Below are 18,477 nucleotides of genomic sequence, written 5' to 3'. Positions count from 1 at the left end.
ACTCGAGCCGCCGAGGCTCAGATCGCCCGACTCCGCCGAGGAGCGTCCGAGCCGAGCCGAGCCCGCCGAGAGCGGTTGGACCGTGCCGGCGCACTCGTGCTGCTGCGGCTCAGATCGCCGGACGCCGCCGAGGAACGTTCGTGCCGAGCGGAGCCCGCCGGGAGAGGCTGTGCAGTGCCGGCGCACTCGAGCCGCCGCGGCTGAGACCCCCCAAACACCACCGAGGAACGTCCGAACCGAACGGAGCCCGCCGGGAGAGGCTGGACCGTGCCGGCGCACACGAGCCTCCGCGCTGGCCAGCGGTCGCTGCACGTCCGGCTCGAGTTGTTCGGCACGGTCTACCCGGCTCCGAGCGGACCGAAGCTCATGCGGCGGCGGGCGGGGGTCACTGAGCGGCGGCCGGCTCACGTCGGCACGGTCTACCATGCTCCGTCGCGGACGCTAGAGGTCGCTGACGGACGGGCTGGCAGACGTGCAGCGACACCTAGCGACCGCCGCCGAGCACTCGCGCACGCACGGAGCAGGGTAGACCGTGCCGACCTAGCCGAGCCGCATAGGCAGCGACCTCTAGCATCCGCCGCCGAGCACCCTAGCCCGCTCGGAGCCGGGTAGATCGTGCCGACCTAGTCGAGCCGCTTAGGCAGCGAACCCTAGCCACCGTCGCCGAGCACCACAGCCCGCTCGGAGCCGGGTAGACCGTGCCGACCTAGCCGAGCCGCATAGGCAGCGACCCCTAGTCGCCGCCGTCGAGCACCACGGCCCGCTCGGAGCTGGGTAGACCGTGCCGACCTAGCCGAGTCGCATAGGCAGCGACCCCTAGCCGCCGCCGCCGAGCACCACGGCCCGATCGGAGCCGGGTAGACCGTGTCGACCTAGCCGAGCCGCATAGGCAGCGACCCCTAGCCGCCGCCGCAAGGCACCACGGCCCGCTCGGATCCAGGCAGACCGTGCCGACCTAGACGAGCCGCATAGGCAGCGACCCCTAGCCCCCGCCGCCGAGCACCACGGCTTGCTCGGAGCCGGGTAGACCGTGCCGACCTAGCCAAGCCGCATCGGCAGTGACCCCTAGCCACCGCCGCCGAGCACCACGGCCCGCTCTGAGCCGGGTAGACCGTGCCGACCTAGCCGAGACGCATAGGCAGCGACCCCTAGCCGCCGCCGCCGAGCACCACGGCCCGCTCGAAGCCGGGTAGACCGTGCCGACCTAGACGAGCCGCATAGGCAGCGACCCCTTGCCCCCGCCGCCGAGCACCACGGCCCGCTCGGAGCCGGGTAGACCGTGCCGACCTAGTCGAGCTTCATGGGCAGCGACTCCTAGCCGCCGACACCGTGCCCCCCCCCCCTTACTCCCCCCTCAACCCCCTCCGTTCCCCCCCCCCCCCGCCCCCGGAGACGCTCGGAGCCGGGTACAGAGTGCCGGCGCAGCAAAGCAGCCACAAGATCGGCACTTGGCCACTTCCGCGGAACGTCCGAGCTGAGCTGAGTCCGCCTGGAGAGGCTGGACCGTGTCGCCGCGGCTCAGATCGCCCGACTCCGCCGAGGAGCGTCCGAGCCGAGCGGAACCCGCCGGGAGTGGTTGGACCGTGCCGGCGCACTCGAGCCGCCGCGGCTCATATCGCCGGACGCCGGCGAGGAACGTCCGTGCCGAGCGGATCCCGCCGGGAGAGGCTGTGCAGTGCCGGCGCACTCGAGCCGCCGAGGCTCAGATCGCCCGACTCCGCCGAGGAGCGTCCGAGCCGAGCGGAACCCGCCGGGAGTGGTTGGACTGTGCCGGCGCACTCAAGCCGCCGCGGCTCAGATCGCCGGACGCCGCCGCGGAACGTCCGAGCCGAGCCGAGCCCGCCGAGAGCGGTTGGACCGTGCCGGCGCACTCGTGCTGCTGCGGCTCAGATCGCCGGACGCCGCCGAGGAACTTTCGTGCCGAGCGGAGCCCGCCGAGAGAGGCTGGACCGTGCCGGCGCACACGAGCCTCCGCCCTGGCCAGCGGTCGCTGCACGTCCGGCTCGAGTTGGTCGGCACGGTCTACCCGGCTCCGAGCGGACTGAAGCTCATGCGGCGGCGGGCAGGGGTCACTGAGCGGCGGCCGGCTCACGTCGGCACGGTCTACCCTGCTCCGCTGCGGACACTAGAGGTCGCTGACGGACGGACTGGCAGACGTGCAGCGACACCTAGCGACCGCCGCCGAGCCCTCGCGCACGCACGGAGCAGGGTAGACCGTGCCGACCTAGCCGAGCCGCATAGGCAGCGACCTCTAGCAGCCGCTGCCGAGCACCCTAGCCCGCTCGGAGCCGGGTAGATCGTGCCGACCTAGTCGAGCCGCTTAGGCAGCGAACCCTAGCCACCGTCGCCGAGCACCACGGCCCGCTCGGAGCCGGGTAGACCGTGCCGACCTAGCCGAGCCGCATAGGCAGCGACCCCTAGCCGCCGCCGCTGAGCACCACGGCCCGCTCGGAGCCGGGTAGACCGTGCCGACCTAGCCGAGACTCATAGGCAGCGACCCCTAGCCGCCGCCGCTGAGCACCACGGCCCGCTCGGAGCCGGGTAGACCGTGCCGACCTAGCCGAGCCGCATAGGCAGCGACCCCTAGCCGCCGCCGCTCCGAGCGATGCTAGAAGTCGCTGACGGACGGGCTGGCAGACGTGCAGCGACACCTAGCGACCGCCGCCGAGCCCTCGCGCACGCACGGATCAGGGTAGAACGTGCTGACCTAGCCGAGACGCATAGGCAGCGACCCCTAGCCGCCGCCGCCGAGCACCACGGCCCGCTCGGAGCCGGGTAGACCGTGCCGACCTAGCCGAGCCGCATCGGCAGCGACCCCTAGCCTCCGCCGCCGAGCACCACGGCCCGCTCGGAGCCGGGTAGACCGTGCCGACCTAGCCGAGACGCATAGGCAGCGACCCCTAGCCGCCGCCGCCGAGAACCACGGCCCGCTCGGAGCCGTGTAGACCGTGCCGACCTAGACGAGCCGCATAGGCAGCGACCCCTAGCCCCCGCCGCCGAGCACCACGGCCCGCTCGGAGCCGGGTAGACCGTGCCGACCTAGCCGAGACTCATAGGCAGCGACCCCTAGCCGCCGCCGCTGAGCACCACGGCCCGCTCGGAGCCGGGTAGACCGTGCCGACCTAGCCGAGCCGCATAGGCAGCGACCCCTAGCCGCCGCCGCTCCGAGCGACGCTAGAGGTCGCTGACGGACGGGCTGGCAGACGTGCAGCGACACCTAGCGACCGCCGCCGAGCCCTCGCGCACGCACGGAGCAGGGTAGACCGTGCCGACCTAGCCGAGCCGCATAGGCAGCAACCTCTAGCATCCGCCGCCGAGCACCCTAGCTTGCTCGGAGCCGGGTAGATCGTCCCGACCTAGTCGAGCCGCTTAGGCAGCGAACCCTAGCCACCGTCGCCGAGCACCACAGCCCGCTCGGAGCCGGGTAGACCGTGCCGACCTAGACGAGCCGCATAGGCAGCGACCCCTAGCCGCCGCCGCTGAGCACCACGGCCCGCTCGGAGCCGGGTAGACCGTGCCGACCTAGCCGAGACTCATAGGCAGCGACCCCTAGCCACCGCCGCCGAGCACCACTGCCCGATCGGAGCCGGGTAGACCGTGCCGACCTAGCCGAGCCGCAAAGGCAGCGACCCCTAGCCGCCGCCGCAAGGCACCACGGCCCGCTCGGATCCAGGCAGACCGTGCCGACCTAGACGAGCCGCATAGGCAGCGACCCCTAGTCGCCGCCGTAGAGAAGAACGGCCCGCTCAGAGCTGGGTAGACCGTGCCGACCTAGCCGAGTCGCATAGGCAGCGACCCCTAGCCACCGCCGCCGAGCACCACTGCCCGATCGGAGCCGGGTAGACCGTGCCGACCTAGCCGAGCCGCAAAGGCAGCGACCCCTAGCCGCCGCCGCAAGGCACCACGGCCCGCTCGGATCCAGGCAGACCGTGCCGACCTAGACGAGCCGCATAGGCAGCGACCCCTTGCCCCCGCCTCGGAGCACCACGGCCCGCTCGGAGCCGGGTAGACCGTGCCGACCTAGTCGAGCTTCATGGGCAGCGACGCCTAGCCGCCGACGCCGTGCCCTCCCCCCCTTACTCCCCCCCCAACCCCCTCCTATCCCCTCCCCCCCCGCCCCCGGAGACGCTCGGAGCCAGGTACAGAGTGCCGGCGCAGCGGAGCAGCCACAAGAGCGGCACTTGGCCACTTCCGCGGAACGTCTGAGCCGAGCTGAGTCCGCCTGGAGAGGCTGGACCGTGTCGCCGCGGCTCAGATCGCCCGACTCCGCCGAGGAGCGTCCAAGCCGAGCGGAACCCGCCGGGAGTGGTTGGACCGTGCCGGTGCACTCGAGCCGCCGCGGCTCAGATCGCCGGACGCCGCCGAGAAATGTCCGTGCCGAGCGGATCCCGCCGGGAGAGGCTGTGCAGTGCCGGCGCACTCGAGCCGCCGCGGCTGAGATCGCCGGACGTCGCTGAGGAACATCCGAGCCGAGCGGAGCCCACCGGGAGATGCTGGACCGTGCCGGCGCACCCGAGCCTCCGCGGCTGAGACCCCACGGACGCCGCCGCGGAACGTCCGAGCCGAGCCGAGCACGCCGAGAGCGGTTGGACCGTGCCGGCGCACTCGTGCTGCCGTGGCTCAGATCGCCGGACGCCGCCGAGGAACGTTCGTGCCGAGCGGAGCCCGCCGGGAGAGGCTGTGCAGTGCCGGCGCACTCGAGCCGCCGCGGCTGAGACCCCCCGGACACCACCGAGGAACGTCCGAACCGAACGGAGCCCGCCGAGAGAGGCTGGACCGTGCCGGCGCACACGAGCCTCCGCCCTGGCCAGCGGTCGCTGCACGTCCGGCTCGAGTTGGTCGGCACGGTCTACCCGGCTCCAAGCAGACCAAAGCTCATGCGGCGGCGGCCAGGGGTCGCTGAGCGGCGGCCGGCTCATGTCGGCACGGTCTACCCTGCTCCGCCGCAAACGCTAGAGGTCGCTGACGGACGGGCTGGCAGACGTGCAGCGAAACCTAGCGACCGCCGCCGAGCCCTCGCGCACGCAGGGAGCAGGGTAGACCGTGCCGACCTAGCCGAGCCGCATAGGCAGCGACCTCTAGCAGCCGCCGCCGAGCACCCTAGCCCGCTCGGAGCCGGGTAGATCGTGCCGACGTAGTCGAGCCGCTTAGGCAGCGAACCCTAGCCACCGTCGCCGAGCACCACAGCCCGCTCGGAGCCGGGTAGACCGTGCCGACCTAGCCGAGCCGCATAGGCAGCGACCCCTAGCCGCCGCCGCTGAGCACCACGGCCCACTCGGAGCCGGGTAGACCGTGCCGACCTAGCCGAGCCGCATAGGCAGCGACCCCTAGCCGCCGCCGCAAGGCACCACGGCCCGCTCGGATCCAGGCAGACCGTGCCGACCTAGCCGAGCCGCATAGGCAGCGACCCCTAGTCGCCGCTGTCGAGCACCACGGCCCGCTCGGAGCCGGGTAGACCGTGCCGACCTAGCCGAGCCGCATAGGCAGTGACCCCTAGCCGCCGCCACCGAGCACCACGGCCCGATCGAAGCCGGGTAGACCGTGCCGACCTAGCCGAGCCGCATAGGCAGCGACCCCTAGCCGCCACCGCAAGGCACCACGGCCCGCTCGAATCCAGGCAGACCGTGCCGACCTAGACGAGCCGCATAGGCAGCGACCCCTAGCCGCTGCCGCCGAGCACCACGGCCCGCTCGGAGCCGGGTAGACCGTGCCGTCCTAGCGGAGCCGCATAGGCAGCGACCCCTAGCCCCCGCCGCCGAGCACCACGGCCCGCTCGGAGCCGGGTAGACCGTGCCGACCTAGCCGAGCCGCATCGGCAGCGACCCCAAGCCACCGCCGCCGAGCACCACGGCCCGCTCGGAGCCGGGTAGACCGTGCCGACTCAGCCGAGCCGCATAGGCAGCGACCCCTAGCCGCCGCCGCCGAGCACCACGGCCCGCTCGGAGCCGGGTAGACCGTGCCGACCTAGTCGAGCTGCATAGGCAGCGAGGCCTAGCCGCCGACGCCGTGCCCCCCCCCCCTTACTCCCCCCCCAACCCCCTTCCTTTTCCCCCCCCCACCCCCCCCCGAGACGCTCGGAGTTGGGTACAGAGTGCTGGCGCAGTGGAGCAGCCACAAGACCGGCACTTGGCCACTTCCACGGAACGTCCGAGCCGAGCTGAGTCCGCCTGGAGAGGCTGGACCGTGTCGCCGCGGCTCAGATCGCCCGACTCCGCCGAGGAGCGTCCGAGCCGAGCGGAACCCGCCGGCAGCGGTTGGACCGTGCCGGTGCACTCAAGCCGCCACGGCTGAGATCGCCGGACGCCGCCGAGGAACGTCCGAGCCGAGCGGAGCCCGCCGGGAGAGGCTGGACCGTGCCGGTGCACCCGAGCCTCCGCGGCTGAGACCCCCCGGACGCCGCCGCGGAACGTCCGAGCCGAGCCGAGCCCGCCGAGATCGGTTGGACCGTGCCGGCGCACTCGTGCTGCCGCGGCTCAGATCGCCGGACGCCGCCGAGGAACGTCCGAGCCGAGCGGAGCCCATCGGGTGAGGCTGGACCGTGCCGGCGCATCCGAGCCTATGCGGCTGAGACCCCCCGGACGCCGCCGCGGAACGTCCGAGCCGAGCCGAGCCCGCCGAGAGCGGTTGGATAGTGCCGGCGCACTCGTGCCGCCGCGGCTCAGATCGCCGGACGCCACCGCGGAACGTCTGAACCGAACGGAGCCTGCTGGGAGACGTTGGACCGTGCCGGCGCACTCGAGCCGAGATGGCCAGGGGTCGAGCCGTGTTGACCGTGCCGGAGCACCGGAGGCGCCACGGAGACGCCACTCGGCCGCAGCCGCGGAACGACCAGGGTGCACGTATGAGCCGGCCGCTGTTCGCCGGGTCGGGGCGCACCCGTGCTTCTCGGTTCGGCCTTGCTTGAAGCTGGCCGTCCCGCCACCGCCACCGCGGTTTTGCCCTTTTGTCTGCGTGTTTGTTTGTTCGTCCGTTCGTTCGTACTTTGGTCCGTTCGATTGTTTGTCCGTGCCCCCACGCGCCCTCTCGGTTTTATTATTTTCCGTTTGTTTGTTTGTTTGTTTTTTTGTTTGTTTTTCTCGTGGGTTCTTCTTTACTTTCCCCTTATTTAGTTTTTGAAAAAGCCGCCCCGCCCCCCCCCCCCGCCTCCCCGGCCCTGCAGGAAGAGAGTGGGCGCGTGCGTGGGCTCCGCCCACCAAGGTCCGTTCGGACATGCTAGAACTCCAGTATGAACTGGAGTCAAAAGAAGCTAGGTGGTATGCCACCATTGACATTGCTAATGCCTTCTTTTCCATCCCATTGGCTGCAAAATGTAGGCCACAGTTTGCTTTTACCTGGAGAGGTATTCAGTATACATGGAACTGTTTACCTCAAGGGTGGAAGCACAGCCCAACAATTTGCCATGGATTGATCCAAGCTGTTTTGGAACAGGGTGATGCTCCTGAGCACTTGCAGTATATTGATGATATTGTAGTGTGGGGCCATACAGCAGCAGAGGTTTTCAAGAAAGGGAAACAGATAATCCAAATTCTTTTGAAAGCTGGTTTTGCCATTAAGCGCAGCAAGGTGAAGGGGCCTGCCCAGGAAATCCAGTTCTTAGGTATAAAATGGCAAGATGGACGTCGTCACATCCCAGCAGATGTGATTGACAAAATCACTGCTATGTCTCCGCCCACCGACAAGACAGAGACCCAATCTTTTCTGGGAGTAGTGGGCTTTTGGAGAATGCATGTCCCAAACTACAGCCACATAGTGAGCCCCCTCTATCAGGTAACACGGAAGAAGAATAATTTCTCATGGGGTCCTGAGCAGCAGCAGGCTTTTGAGCAGATAAAACAAGAAATAGCCCGTGCCGTGGCCTTGGGGCCAGTACGGACGGGGCAGGATGTGAGGATCCGAGGCCGACCGCTAGGATTTTGGAGTCAAGCATATAAAGGGTCTGAGGAGCGCTACACTCCGACTAAGAAGGAGATCTTAGCCGTGTATGAGGGGGTTCGGGCTGCTTCTGAAGTAGTTGGGACAGAAGTTCAGCTTCTTCTAGCACCTCGCTTGCCAGTAATAAACTGGATGTTTAAAGGACAGGTTCCCTCCACCCATCATGCTACTGATGCCACTTGGAGTAAGTGGATTTCATTAATTACTCAACGAGCTCGAATGGGAAAACTCAGCCGTCCTGGAATTCTAGAAGTGATCATGGACTGGCCTGAGAGTAAAAAAATTGAAACACCACCTACAGAAGAGGTATCACGTGCTAAAGAGGCACCACCATACAATGAGCTACCAGAAAATGAAAAGTAATTTGCCCTATTCACAGACGGATCATGTCGTATTGTAGGGAAGCATCGCAGATGGAAAGCTGCTGTATGGAGCCCCACACGACAAGTTGCAGAGGCCACTGAAGGTAAAGGAGAATCAAGTCAATTTGCAGAGGTAAAGGCTGTTCAGCTGGCTTTAGATGTGGCTGAACGGGAGAGGTGGCCAATGCTTCATCTTTATACTGATTCATGGATGGTGGCAAATGCCTTATGGGGGTGGCTGCAACAGTGGAACCATCCTCTGCTACCAAATCTGTCACGGTTTGAACGAAAAATCCACCTGCGTCCGTGACAAGGGCCGTGGGCCCCTGAAGGGCCCTCAGCCGAAAAGAAAAAGTTAATTAAGAAAAGAAAACAGCGGCAACGATGTAAGGAGGCACACTTATTTACTAAATACTATATCGAAATACAGGATAACACAATAGAATACAATATAATTGAAAATTGAGCTAATGAATCAAGCAAAATAGGAGAGAGAATGAGTCCCGTAACCGAGAGGCCTACTGCGAATCTGGGCGAACGGCTGAAGGCTCCCACACACTGCCCTGAACGCCAGAACTCGAAAGACGTCAGTCTGTTCTGCGACAGAGTTAATATAGAGTCCAGGTCCCGTGACCCATCGTGTTGCTCTCTGGGAGATGTAGTCTTCTTCTGTAAGTTGCAGATTCAGTAAAATTATCCATGCTTAATATGATGTTATGATGTGGAATACTGATAGCAAAATTACAACATTATTAAACCATGACAATGTGACCCACAGCAGCTCCTGCCCCATAGACCTGATTCACATGCGCCCCACAGCAGCTCCTGCCCAATAGATCGGACCGACATATGGCCCACAGCATCTCCTGCCCCATAGATTGGACCGACATATGGCCCACAGCAACTCCTGCCCCATAGATCTGACCCACATCTGCCCCAAAGCATCTCCTGCCCCTTAGATCTTTCCCACATCAGCCCCACAGCAGATCCTGCCCCATAGATCTGACCCACATATGTCGCACAGCAGCTCCTGCCCCATAGATCTGACCCACATCTGTCGCACAGCAGCTCCTGCCCCATAGATCAGACCAACATCAGCCCCACAGCAGCTCCTGCCCCATAGATCTGACCCCCATCAGCCCCACAACAGCTCCTGCCCCATAGATCTAACCCACATCAGCCCCACAGCAGCTCCTGCCCCATAGATCTGACACACATCATATGTAAAGCAGCTGCTGCCCAATAGATATGACCCACAGCAGCTTCAGCCCCAAGGATCTGACCCACATCAGCCCCACAGCAGCTCCTGCCCCATAGATCTGACCCACATATGCCCCACAGCAGCTCCTGCCCCATAGATCTGACCCACATCTGTCGCACAGCAGCTCCTGTCCCATACATCTGACCCAAGTCAGCCCCACAGCAGCTCCTGCCTCATAGATCTGACCCAAGTCAGCCCCACAGCAGCTCCTGCCTTATAGATATGACCCCCATCAGCCCCACAGCAGCTTCTACCCCATAGATCTGACCCACATGTGCTCCACTGCAGCTCCAGTCCCGTAGATCTGACCCACAGCAGCCCAAACCCCATAGATCTGACCAACATCAGCCACACAGCAGCTCCTGACCCATACATCTGACCCAAATCTGCCCCACACCATCTCCTGCCCCATAGATCTAACTCACATGTGCCCCACAGCAGCTCCTGCCCATACATCTGACCCACAGCAGCTCCTGCCCTATAGATCTGATTCAAATCTGCCCCACAGCAGCTCCTGCTCCATAGATCTGACCCGCATGTACCCAAGAGCAGCTCTGCCCCATTGATTTGACCCACATCAGCCCCACAGTAGCTCCTGCCCCATAGATCTGATCCCCATCAGCCCCACTGCAGCTCCTGCCCCATAGATCTAACCCATATCAGCCCCACAGCAGCTCCTGCCCCATAGATCTGACACACATCATATGTAAAGCAGCTGCTGCCCAATAGATATGACCCACAGCAGCTTCAGCCCCATTGATCTGACCCACAGCAGCCCCACAGCAGCTCCTGCCCCATAGATCTGACCTACATCATCTCCACTGCAGCTCCTGACCCATAGATCTGACCACATCTACCCCACTGCAGCTCCTGCCCCATAGATCTTACCCAAATCTGCCCCACAGCATCTCCTGCCAAATAGATCTTAACCACAGCAGCTCCCGCCCCATAGATCTGACCCACATCAGCCCCACAGCAGCTCCTACACCATAGATCTGACCCACATCTGCCACACACCATCTCCTACCCCATAGATCTTACCCACTTCTGCCCCACAGCAGCTCCTGCCCCATAGCTCTGACCCACATCTGCACCACAGCAGCTCCTCCCCATAGATCTAACACCCATCAGCCTCACAGCAGCTCCTGCCCCATAGATATGCCCTACATCTGCCCCACAGCAGCTCCTGCACCATAGATCTGACCCACATCTGCAACACAGCAGCTCCTGCTCCATAAATCTGACCAACATCAGGCCCACATCTGTTCCTGCCCCATAGATCTGACCCACAGCAGCTCTTGCCCCATAGATCTGACCCACATTTGCCACACAGCAGCTCCTGACCCGTAGATCTGCCTCAATTGCGCCCCACAGCAGCTTTCGCCAAATAGATCTGACCCACATTAGCACACAGCAGCTACTACTTCATAGATCTGACCCACATCAGCCCCACAGCCGCTCCTGCCTTATAGATCTTACCCTAAACTGCCCCACTGCTGCTCCTGCCCCATTGATCAGACCAACAGCAGCTCTTCCCCATAGATCTGACCAACATGTTCACCACAGCAGCTCCTGCCCCATAGATCTGTCCCACATCAGCCCCACAGTAGCTCCTGCCCCATAGACCTGACCCACATGTTCCCCACAGCAGCTCCTGCCCCATAGATCTGACCCACAGCATCTCCTGCCCCATAGATCTGACCCACATCAGCCCCACAGCAGCTCCTGCCCCATAGATCTGACCCACATCAGCCCCACAGCAGCTCCTGCCCCATAGATCTGACCCAAATCTGCCCCACAGCAGCTCCTGCCCCATAGACCTGACCCACATGTTCCCCACAGCAGCTCCTGCCCCATAGATCTGACCCATAGCATCTCCTGCCCCATACATATGACCCATATCAGCCCCACAGCAGCTCCTGCCTCATAGATCTGACCCACATCAGCTCCTGCCCTATAGATCTGATTCAAATCTGTCCCACAGCAGCTCCTGCTCTATAGATCAGACCCACATGTGCCACCAGAGCATCTCTGCGCCATTGATTTGACCCACATCAACCCACAGGATATCCTGCCCATAGATCTGACCCACATCAGCCCCACAGCAGCTCCTGCTTCATACATCAGACTCACAGCATCTCCTGCCCCATAGAACTGACCCACAGCAGCCACAGCAGCTCCTGCCCCATAGATCTGACCCACATCTGCCCCACAGCAGCTCCTGCACCATAGATCTGACCCACATCAGCTCCACAGCCGCTCCTGCCTTACAGATCTTACCCAAATATGCCCCACTGTTGCTCCTGCCCCATTGATCAGACCAACAGCAGCTCTTCCCCATAGATCTGACCCACAGCATCTCCTGCCCCATAGATCTGACCCACATCAGCCCCACAGCAGCTGCTGACCCATAGATCTGACCCACATCTGCCCCACAGCAGCTCCTGCCCCATAGACCTGACCCACATGTTCCCCACAGCAGCTGCTGCCCCATAGATCTGACCCACATCAGCCCCACAGCAGCTCCTGCCCCATAGACCTGACCCACATGTTCCCCACAGCATCTCCTGCCCCATAGATCTGACCCACATCAGCCCCACAGCAGCTCCTGCCCCATAGATCTGACCCACATCAGACCCACAGCTGCTCCTGCCCCATTGATCAGACCAACAGCAGCTCTTCCCCATAGATCTGACCCACAGCATCTCCCGCCCCATTGATCTGACCCACATCAGACCCACAGCAGCTGCTGACCCATAGATCTGACCCAGATCTGCCCCACAGCAGCTCCTGCCCCTTAGACCTGACCAACATGTTCCCCACAGCAGCTCCTGCCCCATAGATCTGACCCACAGCATCTCCTGCCCCATAGATCTGACCCACATCAGCCCCACAGCAGCTCCTGCCCCATAGATCTGACCCCCATCCGCCCCACAACAGCTCCTGCCCCATAGATCTAACCCACATCAGCCCCACAGCTGCTCCTGCCCCATAGATCTTACACACATCATATGTAATGCAGCTGCTGCCCAATAGATATGACCCACAGCAGCATCAGCCCCAAGGATCTGACCCACATCAGCCCCACAGCAGCTCCTGCCCCATAGATCTGACCCACATATGCCCCACAGCAGCTCCTGCCCCATTGATCTGACCCACATCTGTCGCACTGCAGCTCCTGCCCTATAGATCTGACCCACATCAGCCCCACAGCAGCTCCTGCCTTATAGATATGACCCCCATCAGCCCCACAGCAGCTTCTACCCCATAGATCTGACCCACATGTGCTCCACTGCAGCTCCAGTCCCGTAGATCTGACCCACAGCAGCCCATACCCCATAGATCTGACCAACATCAGCCACACAGCAGCTCCTGACCCATACATCTGACCCAAATCTACCCCACACCATCTCCTGCCCCATAGATCTAACTCACATGTGCCCCACAGCAGCTCCTGCCCATAGATCTGACCCACAGCAGCTCCTGCCCTATAGATCTGATTCAAATCTGCCCCACAGCAGCTCCTGCTCCATAGATCTGACCCACATGTACCCAAGAGCAGCTCTGCCCCATTGATTTGACCCACATCAGCCACACAGTAACTCCTGCCCCATAGATCTGAGCCCCGTCAGCCCCACTGCAGCTCCTGCCCCATAGATCTAACCCATATCAGCCCCACAGCAGCTCCTGCCCCATAGATCTGACACACATCATATGTAAAGCAGCTGCTGCCCAATAGATATGACCCACAGCAGCTTCAGCCCCATTGATCTGACCCACAGCAGCCCCACAGCAGCTCCTGCCCCATAGATCTGACCTACATCATCTCCACTGCAGCTCCTGACCCATAGATCTGACCACATCTACCCCACTGCTGCTCCTGCCCCATAGATCTGACCCAAATCTGCCCCACAGCATCTCCTGCCAAATAGATCTTAACCACAGCAGCTCCTGCCCCATAGATCTGACCCACATCAGCCCCACAGCAGCTCCTACACCATAGATCTGACCCACATCTGCCACACACCATCTCCTACCCCATAGATCTTACCCACTTCTGCCCCACAGCAGATCCTGCCCCATAGCTCTGACCCACATCTGCACCACAGCAGCTCCTCCCCATAGATCTAACACCCATCAGCCTCACAGCAGCTCCTGCCCCATAGATATGCCTTACATCTGCCCCACAGCAGCTCCTGCACCATAGATCTGACCCACATCTGCAACACAGCAGCTCCTGCTCCATAAATCTGACCAACATCAGGCCCACATCTGTTCCTGCCCCATAGATCTGACCCACAGCAGCTCCTGCCCCATAGATCTGACCCACATTTGCCACACAGCAGCTCCTGCCCCGTAGATATGCCTCAATTGCGCCCCACAGCAGCTTTCGCCCAATAGATCTGACCCACATGTGCCCACAGCAGCTACTACCTCATAGATCTGACCCACATCAGCCCCACAGCCGCTCCTGCCTTATAGATCTTACCCAAATCTGCCCCACTGCTGCTCCTGCCCCATTGATCAGACCAACAGCAGCTCTTCCCCATAGATCTGACCAACATATTCCCCACAGCAGCTCCTGCCCCATAGATCTGACCCACATCTGCCCCACAGCAGCTCCTGCCCCATTGACCTGACCCACATGTTCCCCACAGCAGCTCCTGCCCCATAGATCTGACCAACAGCAGCTCCTGCCCCATAGATCTGACCCACATCAGCCTCACAGCAGCTCTTGCCCCATAGATCTGACCCACATCAGACCCACAGCTGCTCCTGTCCCATTGATCAGACCAACAGCAGCTCTTCCCCATAGATCTGACCAACAGCAGCTCCTGCCCCATAGATCTGACCCACATCAGCCCCACAGCAGCTCCTGCCCCATAGATCTGACCCACATCAGACCCACAGCTGCTCCTGTCCAATTGATCAGACCAACAGCAGCTCTTCCCCACAGATCTGACCCACAGCATCTCCTGCCCCATAGAGCTGACCCACATCAGCCACAGCAGCTCCTGCCCCATAGATCTGATCCACATCAGCCCCACAGCAGCTCCTGCCCCATAGATCTGACCCTCATCAGCCCCACAGCCGCTCCTGCCTTATAGATCTTACCCAAATCTGCCCCACTGCTGCTCCTGCCCCATTGATCAGACCAACAGCAGCTCTTCCCCATAGATCTGACCCACAGCATCTCCTGCCCCATAGATCTGACCCACATCAGACCCACAGCAGCTGCTGCCCCATAGATCTGACCCATGTCAGCCCCACAGCAGCTCCTGCCTCATAGATCTGACCCAAGTCAGCCCCACAGCAGCTCCTGTCTTATAGATATGACCCCCATCAGCCCCACAGCAGCTTCTACCCCATAGATCTGACCCACATGTGCTCCACTGCAGCTCCAGTCCCGTAGATCTGACCCACAGCAGCCCATGCCCCATAGATCTGACCAACATCAGCCACACAGCAGCTCCTGACCCATACATCTGACCCAAATCTGCCCCACACCATCTCCTGCCCCATAGATCTAACTCACATGTGCCCCACAGCAGCTCCTGCTCCATATATCTGACCCACATGTACCCAAGAGCAGCTCTGCCCCATTGATTTGACCCACATCAGCACCACAGGAGATCCTGCCCCATAGATCTGACCCCCATCAGCCCCACTGCAGCTCCTGCCCCATAGATCTAACCCATATCAGCCCCACAGCAGCTCCTGCCCCATAGATCTGACACACATCATATGTAAAGCAGCTGCTGCCCAATAGATATGACCCACAGCAGCTTCAGCCCCATTGATCTGACCCACAGCAGCCCCACAGCAGCTCCTGCCCCATAGATCTGACCTACATCATCTCCACTGCAGCTCCTGACCCATAGATCTGACCACATCTACCCCACTGCTGCTCCTGCCCCATAGATCTGACCCAAATCTGACCCACAGCATCTCCTGCCATATAGATCTTAACCACAGCAGCTCCTGCCCCATAGATCTGACCCACATCAGCCCCACAGCAGCTCCTACACCATAGATCTGACCCACATCTGCCACACACCATCTCCTACCCAATAGATCTTACCCACTTCTGCCCCACAGCAGCTCCTGCCCCATAGATCTGACCCACATCTGCACCACAGCAGCTCCTCCCCATAGATCTAACACCCATCAGCCTCACAGCAGCTCCTGCCCCATAGATATGCCCTACATCTGCCCCACAGCAGCTCCTGCACCATAGATCTGACACACATCTGCAACACAGCAGCTCCTGCTCCATAAATCTGACCAACATCAGGCCCACATCTGTTCCTGCCCCATAGATCTGACACACAGCAGCTCCTGCCCCATAGATCTGACCCACATTTGCCACACAGCAGCTCCTGCCCCGTAGATCTGCCTCAATTGCGCCCCACAGCAGCTTTCGCCCAATAGATCTGACCCACATGTGCCCACAGCAGCTACTACCTCATAGATCTGACCCACATCAGCCCCACAGCCGCTCCTGCCTTATAGATCTTACCCAAATCTGCCCCACTGCTGCTCCTGCCCCATTGATCAGACCAACAGCAGCTCTTCCCCATAGATCTGACCCACAGCATCTCCTGCCCCATAGATCTGACCCACATCAGCCCCACAGCAGCTCCTGCCTCATAGATCTGACCCACATCAGACCCACAGCTGCTCCTGCCCCATTGATCAGACCAACAGCAGCTCTTCCCCATAGATCTGACCCACAGCATCTTTTGCCCCATAGATCTGACCCACATCAGATCCACAGCAGCTGCTGCCCCATAGATCTGACCCACATCTGCCCCACAGCAGCTCCTGCCCCATAGACCTGACCCACATGTTCCCCACAGCAGCTCCTGCCCCATAGATCTGACCCACAGCATCTCCTGCCCCATAGATCTGACCCACATCAGCCCCACAGCAGCTCCTGCCCCATAGATCTGACCCACATCAGCCCCACAGCCGCTCCTGCCTTATAGATCTTACCCAAATCTGCCCCACTGCTGCTCCTGCCCCATTGATCAGACCAACAGCAGCTCTTCCCCATAGATCTGACCCACAGCATCTCCTGCCCCATAGATCTGACCCACATCAGCCCCACAGCAGCTCCTGCCCCATAGATCTGACCCACATCAGACCCACAGCTGCTCCTGCCCCATTGATCAGACCAACAGCAGCTCTTCCCCATAGATCTGACCCACAGCATCTTTTGCCCCATAGATCTGACCCACATCAGATCCACAGCAGCTGCTGCCCCATAGATCTGACCCAGATCTGCCCCACAGCAGCTCCTGCCCCATAGACCTGACCCACATGTTCCCCACAGCAGCTCCTGCCCCATAGATCTGACCCACAGCATCTCCTGCCCCATAGATCTGACCCACATCAGCCCCACAGCAGCTCCTGCCCCATAGATCTGACCCACATCAGCCCCACAGCCGCTCCTGCCTTATAGATCTTACCCAAATCTGCCCCACTGCTGCTCCTGCCCCATTGATCAGACCAACAGCAGCTCTTCCCCATAGATCTGACCCACAGCATCTCCTGCCCCATAGATCTGACCCACATCAGCCCCACAGCAGCTCCTGCCCCATAGATCTGACACACATCAGACCCACAGCTGCTCCTGCCCCATTGATCAGACCAACAGCAGCTCTTCCCCATAGATCTGACCCACAGCATCTCCTGCCCCGTAGTTCTGACCCACATCAGCCCCACAGCAGCTCCTGCCCCATAAATCTGACCCACATCTGCCCCACAGCAGCTCCTGCACCATAGATCTGACCCACATCAGCCCCACAGCCGCTCCTGCCTTATAGATCTTACCCAAATCTGCCCCACTGCTGCTCCTGCCCCATTGATCAGACCAACAGCAGCTCTTCCCCATAGATCTGACCCACAGCATCTCCTGCCCCATAGATCTGACCCACATCAGCCCCACAGCAGCTCCTGCCCCATAGATCTGACCCAAGTCAGCCCCACAGCCGCTCCTGCCTTATAGATCTTACCCAAATCTGCCCCACTGCTGCTCCTGCCCCATTGATCAGACCAACAGCAGCTCTTCGCAAAGATCTGACCCACAGCATCTCCTGCCCCATAGATCTGACCCACATCAGCCCCACAGCAGCTCCTGCCCTATAGATCTAACCCACATCAGCCCCACAGCTGCTCCTGCCCCATAGATCTTACACACATCATATGTAATGCAGCTGCTGCCCAATAGATATGACCCACAGCAGCATCAGCCCCAAGGATCTGACCCACATCAGCCCCACAGCAGCTCCTGCCCCATAGATCTGACCCACATATGCCCCACAGCAGCTCCTGCCCCATAGATCTGACCCACATCTGTCGCACTGCAGCTCCTGCCCTATAGATCTGACCCACATCAGCCCCACAGCAGCTCCTGCCTTATAGATATGACCCCCATCAGCCCCACAGCAGCTTCTACCCCATAGATCTGACCCACATGTGCTCCACTGCAGCTCCAGTCCCGTAGATCTGACCCACAGCAGCCACACAGCAGCTCCTGACCCATACATCTGACCCAAATCTGCCCCACACCATCTCCTGCCCCATAGATCTAACTCACATGTGCCCCACAGCAGCTCCTTCCCATAGATCTGACCCACAGCAGCTCCTGCCCTATAGATCTGATTCAAATCTGCCCCACAGCAGCTCCTGCTCCATAGATCTGACCCACATCTGCAACACAGCAGCTCCTGCTCCATAAATCTGACCAACATCAGGCCCACATCTGTTCCTGCCCCATAGATCTGACACACAGCAGCTCCTGCCCCATAGATCTGACCCACATTTGCCACACAGCAGCTCCTGCCCCGTAGATCTGCCTCAATTGCGCCCCACAGCAGCTTTCGCCCAATAGATCTGACCCACATGTGCCAACAGCAG

This window comes from Coturnix japonica, unplaced genomic scaffold, assembly GCF_054131305.1.
Source record: "Coturnix japonica strain WE unplaced genomic scaffold, WE-NBRP24 Scf059, whole genome shotgun sequence".
NCBI classification, from domain to species: Eukaryota; Metazoa; Chordata; class Aves; order Galliformes; family Phasianidae; genus Coturnix; species Coturnix japonica.
The sequence above is the reverse complement of the archived record's forward strand: the minus strand, read 5'-3'. Positions refer to the sequence as shown.